The 9,458-nt window shown below is 39.9% G+C and overlaps 1 long non-coding RNA gene across 1 annotated transcript; it reads right to left on the reverse strand.

The window, feature by feature from the left end:
• Positions 1-470: 470 nt before the first annotated feature.
• Positions 471-3,226, reverse strand: LOC113011140 (uncharacterized). The gene is made up of 4 exons (XR_003270467.1): positions 3,085-3,226; positions 2,856-2,933; positions 1,695-1,779; positions 471-941 (listed from the first exon to the last, which is right to left on the reverse strand). It is a non-coding gene; the product is annotated as an uncharacterized LOC113011140 (long non-coding RNA).
• Between the last annotated feature and the right edge of the window lie 6,232 nt (positions 3,227-9,458).

Here is a 9,458-nt window from a genome sequence, read left to right on the forward strand (position 1 = left end):
GCGCGGCGGTGGGTGTGGATAATTTTGCCGAAAAAACGGCGGATGAGTGGCGGCCGAAGAGTAAACTTTAAGTAAGTACTGAATGTTATGTCACTTATTAATGTGCAAATGTTTAATAACGAAAAACATTAAAACATTACTGTTGGCCACATGTCGGCAAAGTTATGTGACATTAGTGACGTTTGTACTAACTTGGTTTTAAAGCCTTTACTTTAAAACATACGCCGTTCAATAGCTGAGCTTAATTCTACAGAGAATGATCAAAGCTCATGTAGAAACAAACAAACAAATGAACAAAAGATTTTCTCCTTCATTTCTGTCAAACAAAGCTGTATGACACATTTCCAGCTGTTAGTATCATGGTTGCTAGGCAACCTGGGCAGCGCAACAAAGGCTAGACCGTCCCATTTCACAAGCCTCGCACTTCCGGCCTTAGCGGTCTTTGAGTACGCGGCCCTTGAGGATCGTTAAGGCTGCGTACTTTAAGGCTGCAGACCCTGAATTGGGATACAGCCTATGATTCACATCTTAGATTAAATCCATCCTCTCCCATGATTTATCTATGGCCACTAGTTTACTTCATATATTAACATGGATACAAGCAAATAATCAGTGTTTCCATAGTTTATTTAAAAAAATAATAATAAAAGTTTTTTGTTGCGTTATAATGAATTTAGAAATCATAAATCTTCTAGTTTCTGCTGATGCCAATGAATTGCACTCTTACCACAAACAAAGCAGTTTTTTGTAAGAGTTGGATGCATTTCATTAATTATTTTGCTGCAAAATGCAAAACAATAACAAATGTTTTATCATTTTGTCGATCTCCTCTGGTCTGAGGTGCTGGGAGGACCAGTTAGAGACCAGCAGCTGGACGTCAGTGGTTGGACTGGTGGACTACTTCAGTGAAGAGTAGACGACGTCTGGCTCTGGTTTAAAGTCTGAACACAAACACACACAGTTCAAACAACAGGAAACATGATTACAAACTTTGTAGTTCAATAAAGACCTCCAGTCTCCACCTCTCTGCATCACACACAGTCCCAGTTCAGACTTTACTGGGAACCAGTTCAGATACAAATCACACTTTAGGTGCCTGTTTGATTCACAGAACTGAGCCTGGAGCCCACAGAGCTGCAACAATTTGTTAAGAAAGTGCATTAAGTCACATTTTAAAAGATGAATGATTTGCTGCTTCCAGCTTCGCTCTCATATTTAAGCAAAGTTTCCGTCTTATTATTAGAGAATTTTATTTTTTTGTGAAAATGACGCCACATATTATGACTTTGTATCGACGGCTTCCCATCACGATGCACAAAGAGGGTGAGAGTATGACCTCAGACCTCTACAGCTGTGCTGAGCACCCTGCTCCATACTTTCTTCCCATCCCAGCAACACATTCATCAGATTTGCAGTTGACTCACAGTGATGGTTGTCATTTCTGGGGACAATGAGTCTACCCAGCGACTGTCTCAGTGGTTTAAAGACAACTACTTGGTCCCGCAAGCAGACGTTGCACTATCAGCGAGGGGGAGATAAAATATTTAAAGGACAGAAATCAGTAGTGAATAAATAATGTATAAAGTACATTTCTGGGTACTTAGTTGCTCAGTTGTCTTTTTTGAAATGGACACAGGGGACCAGCATGTCTGTTACATATTTTGCCTTAATACTGGGCTGAAGAGCAGCTGTACCTGGGCCTCCTTGTTCTGATGGTTGTTTGTCCATAACCGACGTCTTCAGTTCTCACTGCTGAGTAGACCACAGCTGAATAAATGTCTGCAGAGTAAACTATTGAAATCACTGCAGGTACAACAGTTCAGATGTTATTACACAGGAGCTAAAGATGGCTAAAACATTTTTATAATTTGTAATCTTGCATCAAAAAGACAGAAAATAATGATTTTTAGCTCATGAAGACCAGAAAATTTGTCCTGCACTGAGCCTCTGTGAGATCTCAGTGGATCTTAGTTCTTATTAGTTTGCACAAAAATGCATTACTTTAAAATAACAACAACTTTAATGATCTTCTGTGTTTTTGAGTTTTTTTCTCGTCTTAACACCTCTGCTGAGAAACACTGAGTGACCACAAAGAACTGGAGGCTGTTTCTGAGAAAGATGCAGGTGGACGACCACAGAGCTGACACGTTTTCCACTGCAGGCTGACACTCTTCACCACAGAGCACAAAGCAAACATGTTCTCACAACATGAACACTATTGTAAGACTAACCAGGAACACCTCGGTGAGAACATCCACAGAGACAATAAACTATACACTAACGTGTATTAAAACTCAGACAGCAAACACATGTGTGTCCAGTCAGAGCTGCTTTGGACACCTACAGCTCACTTACAACACTGATAATGTTTTGTCGGCCAGAAAGTCACAACACACACGAGTCTGAGCCGACACCATCAGTTAAAGTCAAACTGGGCCTAAAGGAAAACTGCAGTTGTGTCACATTTGAACCAAATATACATTTCATATATGAAGCAATCATAACTGTTGCATATGTAAGTGATACTTCTGCGACATAGAGGTGAAATATGTCACATGTTCATCAGAAGATTAAACAAACCAACTCTCCCACTTGGTTTATATGATGAACACAGTAATGCAACATGAACAGTAACTACACTGACCTTTAGATTCACTATGACACTATGACAACAGTGAGATGACACTTATGAAGAGCCAGAGTCACATGTTTCCTGTTTCAGCTGTTGACTGGCTGTTTGGGAGCAGAGTTGTGGGAATCATCATGTTTTTGCTTACTAGGTGCATTTTACAAACAGACCTTTGACCTCACATTCAGTGGTGATGACGCCCACCAAAAAAAGAAAGCAACACTACCTCTTCTTGGTTTGATTGGCTGTTGTGGATGATTTGATATTTTGATGGTACTGTGTATGATCTCATCTTCTCCATCTTCTTCTTGGAAAAGATAGAAAACGGAGAATAACATATATTAAATATCTAAACAGAGATTATATTTAAGAACGTTGTTACTGATCTTAATGAATGTGAACTTTATTCTACTAAACAAACTCAGACATGAAAGATCAGGAAGTCTGAGTCTCACCTTCATGTTTCCTGTGAACACATCGTCTCACCAGCAGAACCAGTAACACCAGTAGAACCACAACACAGACTGATCCAACAGATGACAACACAGAGAGAACAGGAGGAAGAGTGATGTGGGTGGAACCAGGAGGAGGTGTGGATGTAGGTGGAGGTGTGGTGGTGTGTTTGTCTAAAATAAAGCAAACACAGTCATTAAGTTGTCGTCACATTGTGAATGTTGAAAGCTGCAGAAACACAGACAGGTGAGTGTGTCACCTGTGACAGTGATCCAGCTGGATGGAGACTCTCCATGACCGCTGATGTCACACTTGTAGAGGCCTTCATCAGACCTGGAAACATGCTGGATGGTCATGTGACCTGTAGGCTGCTTCCTGATGAGGGAGCCATCTTTATAGAAAGCAGCTGGGAGGTTGGAGGGAGTGGTCTTTGTTTTACAGAGCAGAGTGACGTCATCTCCCTCCATCACAGGGAGGACAGGACTCTGCAGGATCACTGATCCACCTCAACACAGAGACAAACTACAGCATTTCATCCATTTACACACAGCTTCATCAACACTAACTCCACACACTCAGCTTACCAGTGACTGTCAGGTTAACCATGTCACTGATGGGACCCTCTCTGGACTCACACCAGTAAACTCCACTGTCCCAAGTGGTGCTGTAGCTCATGTTGCAGGAAGAACCAGCTGGTTGTCCAAACCCATCTCTTCCACACTGAGTCCTCTGTTGTTTGCTTGTGTTTCTCCTCAGAGTCCATCCAGCAGAACTGTCGTCCTCCTCACAGCTCAGAGACACAAAGTCTCCTTTAAAGAACTGAGAGCTGCTGGGACTCACAGTCAGACGAGCTGTGAGGGTTAAAAAAAAAAAGATATGTTAGACATGACACAAGTATGAAAAGTGATCTGTGCTTTATCATTTATCTCATCAGTTTTAATGAGCTCCATTGTGAAATATGAACCCAATCAGGTCATATCAGTGAGCATTTCTCAGGTTTAAACTGTGAGAGAAGAAGGTTACTGACCTTGGTTTGTTGTGCAGCTCAGCAGTGAGATCAGGACTAAAGAGAAATGACACTCAGGTTGATTTGAGGTGAACATAAAGAACAACTCCACACAAACAGCTGACAAACCACTGCAACCAATCTTGCCCTCCGTTCTATTAAAAAAGACTTAATATTTTCACACAATAAATCAATTTTCTAATTGAGAGACAAGTGCAAAGCTGGCAACTATAACTCTTCCAAAAAAATAAAATGTTATACAAAATATATTAAAAAATCAACATCATGAAAAACAAATATATTTTATGTGCAAGTCATTTCAATATACATTGTTTTAATGTACATTTCTTACGAGAAATTAGTGATATATCCTGACTGAACCATGATCGTGAGAGACAAACCACTGCACTAATTTTTGTGTGGAATTTTTTACTAATGGAGTTAATAATGAGATTAAAAAAAACAGTGTTTATTGAAATCTTTTGGTTAACTAAACATGTCTCGTTTCAAACAGACCAATGAACATCATCATTGTACCTGAGATATGAACATAATGGGTGGTTTATTATATGTATGTGCACTGTTTATACTGTGACTATAGACACTCTGTTACATTTAATAACCCAGTAAAGTCATGTGTCCACTGAGCAGCTGTGTTGATATAATGAGTGAATGATTTGATCTTTTCACTGCCTGCTGTGTTTCCTCGACTCCTGAGCAAAGATAAAGAGTCAGTTCAGACCTGCAGTTGGTCCTCGTGGTGTTTGAACTTGAATTCAGCCTGATTTGTTTTTCATGTCTTCTCCTCCATCATCAGTTATCAGGAGAGCAGACAGTCAAAGTACAAGAATTCAAACAAACACAGAGATTCTACTTACAGAGCAGACACAGCACAGATGTTTCCTTCATCGTCCTTCTCACTCATTTGAGCTTTTTTTCATTTCTGTCACTGACACCAAGTAAAGCCCGCCCTCTTCCTCTGAGCACCAGCTTTCTATTGGTTCAAACACCGAGGTGGGAAACTCACTTTTTTCTTTTTTTAACAATTACGTTATAAAATAATTTAAACATATATCTAAGGGTACATTGTAACAATGCACTTTTATTTCAGAAACAAAAAACAATAAATCACAATTCTGTTCTTTTAAACTTATGTACAAGGACTTAAACATGGACATGTAAAAAAGTAGTAACATAATCTAAATGTCACCAGTGAGATTACAATCCATGTGTATGATGCCCACAAACATCCTAGACATTAGTTCATTGAATAAATTCAAATGTCCTCTGCTCTCAGTGATCTGTAGTTTGGTTGATGAACAAATCCATGTCCATGTAGTGGACGTCCCCCTCAGTGAGAGAGGCAGATATGAGCTGAAACACAGGAATCAAACCAGGGACGCTGCTGTTATGGAGCTGAACTGGAACCATTCAGACACTGAGGCCCTCTGAACACATTTTAATTACAGCTGTGCAGAGACACACTGATGACTGATTGGAACACTATGATTCACATTTACATTCACACCATCCTCACACATGATTTATATGTGGCCACTAGAGGGAGATGTTGGACTTTAAACACTAACATGGATACAAGCAGATCATCAGTGATGCTTTCACAGCTTATTAGAGAATTAACATGTTGAGCATTTAACTGTGGATAAAAATTCTCTTCACTTACATATGTTCTTAAGATGATGATGAAACTGTGTAGAGTGATAAACAGTGTGTCGACAGAGTACTGTGAATATATTTAATAATCACATTCAGCAGAAAAAGTTCTTTCAGCTTACAGTCTGTACTCTGCTGATCAACACAACACCTGCAAAGTAACCTGTGATCACACTATATTTGTCAGTAACTCAATACTTTACTACATTTAATAATCACATTACAGTTACAATTCTGTCATGATTTGTGTTACAAAGGTTCCTTAGGTTTCTCTACGCAAGTCAGAAAAATCAAACAAACAAACACGCTTTATGTGCTTTGGTTGCAATCAGCTGATTCAGTTACTGTGCTGAATAAGCAACATAGTGCACCAGTCTGGACGTCACTTTTATTTTTATTCCATGAAAGTATCCGATGGTGAGGTAAAAAATGCTTCCAGGACAGAAACAACACAAACACAACTTCAGCTCTTTGCTAGCACCTGCACAGACAACATGCTAGCGCTAAGCTAGCCAAGAACCCAGAGTGACATTAAAGCTGAGTGAATGATGACCCCAGCCCAGCAGCCAGACCCTGAACTTCAACAGGTAACAGAAGCAGTGATGAGCAGTCAGGCTGTAACCTGACTTCTACCTGTTTATATGTTTCTGTTTCAAGTTCTGCATTAATGTTTCACTTCTGAGTAATGACCAACTCTAGTAAATGGTTCTTATATAGTGTTTTCTACTTGAGCATTCAGACTGCTTTATACAACTTGTGTCATCAACATACATTTAGGTGCTTTTTTTCTGCAGTGGTTTTTATTTAAGGGTGGAACTGAACTTGGGGTTGGTATCTTGCCCGAGGATACAGGCACACAGACTGGAGCAGGCAGGGATCAAACCACCAACCTTGTGATTAGTAGATGGTAAATGGCCTGCATTTGTATAGCGCTTTTCTAGTCCCTAAGGACCCCAAAGCGCTTCAAACTACATCCAGTCATTCACCCATTCATCACACACATTCACACATTCACACACTGGCGATGGCAAGCTGACCTGTTCTGCCACCTGAGCTACAGCCACCCAAGCCACCAAGATGACCTGTTCTAGTAGATGATCGGGGCGGGGGGCTGGGAGGAAAAGTTGGCTGTCTGGTCGTGGTCTGGGATGCTTGGCCTCTCTGCTGCTGCAGGACCAGGGGCGGTCTGCTTGACTCCACCCCAGGGAAAAAATGTAACATCTTCTGGGTCTAGGGGCGGATTGCTCCTCTGGGAACGAAGGTACCTGGACCTGGGCTATAGAGGATATTTGGGGAGTGTGAGTGTGTGCACAGTGTCCATTTCTGTTTGTTTCCACATTGCGTGAGTGCCGAGTATTTGTATATGTGTGCATGAGGGTGGGAATGCATGTTTGTATCTGTGTGTGCCTGTTTGTCTATGTGTCAGGTCGGGTCTTAGACTCCACCTGTCTGGGAACATCTCAGGGCCCACCGTGTGTGGGGGCCTGTGTCCCCCGACCACACTCCCTGCTGGTGGCTTGTGCCCTCCATCGTTGGTGCATTGGTGGTTCTTGGTGTCCGGGGGATGGGCGTACAGGTATGTACCTGTGAGTGAGGGTTTTGTGTTTTCCATAAAGTTTCTTTTATCTCTTTTTAATCCTTTTTAATTTTTAAAATTATTTTTAAGCAGCTAAAAGTCTCAACTTCAAGCCAACTAACACTCATAAGGGCAGGGATGGTCTGATGAACCTGAGGCAGTGGGATGGACTTTCAATGTTGTCTTTTCACAAGGTCAAAGGTCAAACCTAACACTGAAAATCCTCTTTCACTGTTTGACTTGTTTTTTGTTTCCCCAGTTAAAAGATTTATGTTGTTTTTTAAAAAACAGAGTCAATCATAGAGTAAAGCATTAGGGGAGGAACATTACTTGAATTTATTCACAGAAACGTCAAAGCAGATTTTGACTCAGTCAGCAATCCTCCATCTTAATTTCTTTATACAGTACAACTTAGGTGAAGTTGAAATGCAGACTTTCAGCTTTAATTCACTTGGCTTAGCAGAAAGATTGCATAAAAATGTGAGGAAATCAAGCACTTTTGAACACAATCCTTTGATTTTAGGATCTCAAAAGTAATTGGACGAATTAAATAACTTAAAATAAAATGTTAATTTCTAATACTTAGTTGAAAATCCTTTGCTGACAATGAAGTCTTGAATTCCTGGATGACACCAGATGCTGTGTTTCCTCCCTTTTAATGCTTTCCCAAACCTTTACTGTACAATTTCAGTTGCTGTTTGTTTGTGTGACTTTCTGTCTGAAATGTAGTCTTCAACAAGTGAAACGCTCAGTTGGGTTAAGGTGACTGACTTGAACATTCAAGAATATTCCACTTCTTTGCTTTAATAAACTCCTGGGTTGCTTTGACTGTATTATCCATCTGTATTATGAAACACCGCCCAATCGAAGTGACTGGATTTAGAAGGATTTGAGCAGACAGCATGTCTCTGAACACCTCAGAATTCATACAGCTGCTTCTGTCCTGTGTCACATCAGTAAACACTAGAGTCCCAGTGCCACTGACAGCCGTGTACGCCCAACCCTCAGCCTCAGCCGTGTCTTACAGTTGATGTGGTTTGCTTTGGATCATTAACTGTTTCACACCTTCCCCATACTTTTTCTTACCATCATAGAGGTTGACGTTGGTTTCATCTGTTCAAAGAATGTCTTTCCAGAACTTTGCTTTTTTCATGTTTTTTTTTCTGTTTTTTTTTTTAGCAAAGTCCAATTTAGCCATTCTGTTCTTGAGGCTTGTGAGTGGTTTCACCACTTTCACTTTCAGTGAAGCCTTTTTATTTACTTCCATGCAGTCTTCACTTTATGGTAGATTTGGATATCAACACACCTACCTCCTCACCTTTCCTTCTCAGTATGATAGATTTTGCAACGCCTAATATTTTAGCAATTTATCAGATGTTTTTTTTCGGTGTTCGAATCTTAAGGATGGCTTGTTTCAGGTTCATTGAGCACAAAAAACCTAAAGGATTATTTGAATGTTATTCTTGGTAACGTTTGCTCTTCCTGAGAAATCAGTGGTTTTATTTTTATTTTATTTTTCTTTATTGTCTGATTCCAGCTCAGACAAAATCTGCATCCGCAGGTTCAACAGCTCAGAAAAAGCAACATAGACATTCAATGAAGACTAAAATATTTAGTAACGATGTTTGCAAAGCTTTATTAACAATAAACAAGCAAACACACATAAAAAATAAATAAACAATATGTAAATGACGTTTGACATATTCAAAGTAACAAACAGAATGAAAGGTTTAAACTTTAGTAATAAGAGAGGCAACATCTGACTCTGCAGCTACTTAGAAAATATTTCTTTCTCTGGTTTGATTTCATAATGACTTAATTACAGGTAGCAAATTGATCCCGGACATTATACAACTAATGATCCATCGTCTATAATCCACAGAGCTTCACAGTGTTTGTGTTCTGTGCCTGTAATTACTCTGTAACAGCTGATCTCTATATGAGAATTTGTTTGATTGTCACAAAAAATCTTCACTCATTTTCAGTCCAATTCTTCTTACTTGAACAATTTCAAAGATATTTTTTTCTGTGTTTGCAAAGACACTTAACAGTGACCTATGAATCATTTAAGCAGCTCCACGGCTGAACCAGTGTGTGTCTAAACACAACAGACAACTTGG

Source organism: Astatotilapia calliptera, chromosome 3 (assembly GCF_900246225.1).
Source record: "Astatotilapia calliptera chromosome 3, fAstCal1.2, whole genome shotgun sequence".
Classification (NCBI taxonomy): domain Eukaryota; kingdom Metazoa; phylum Chordata; class Actinopteri; order Cichliformes; family Cichlidae; genus Astatotilapia; species Astatotilapia calliptera.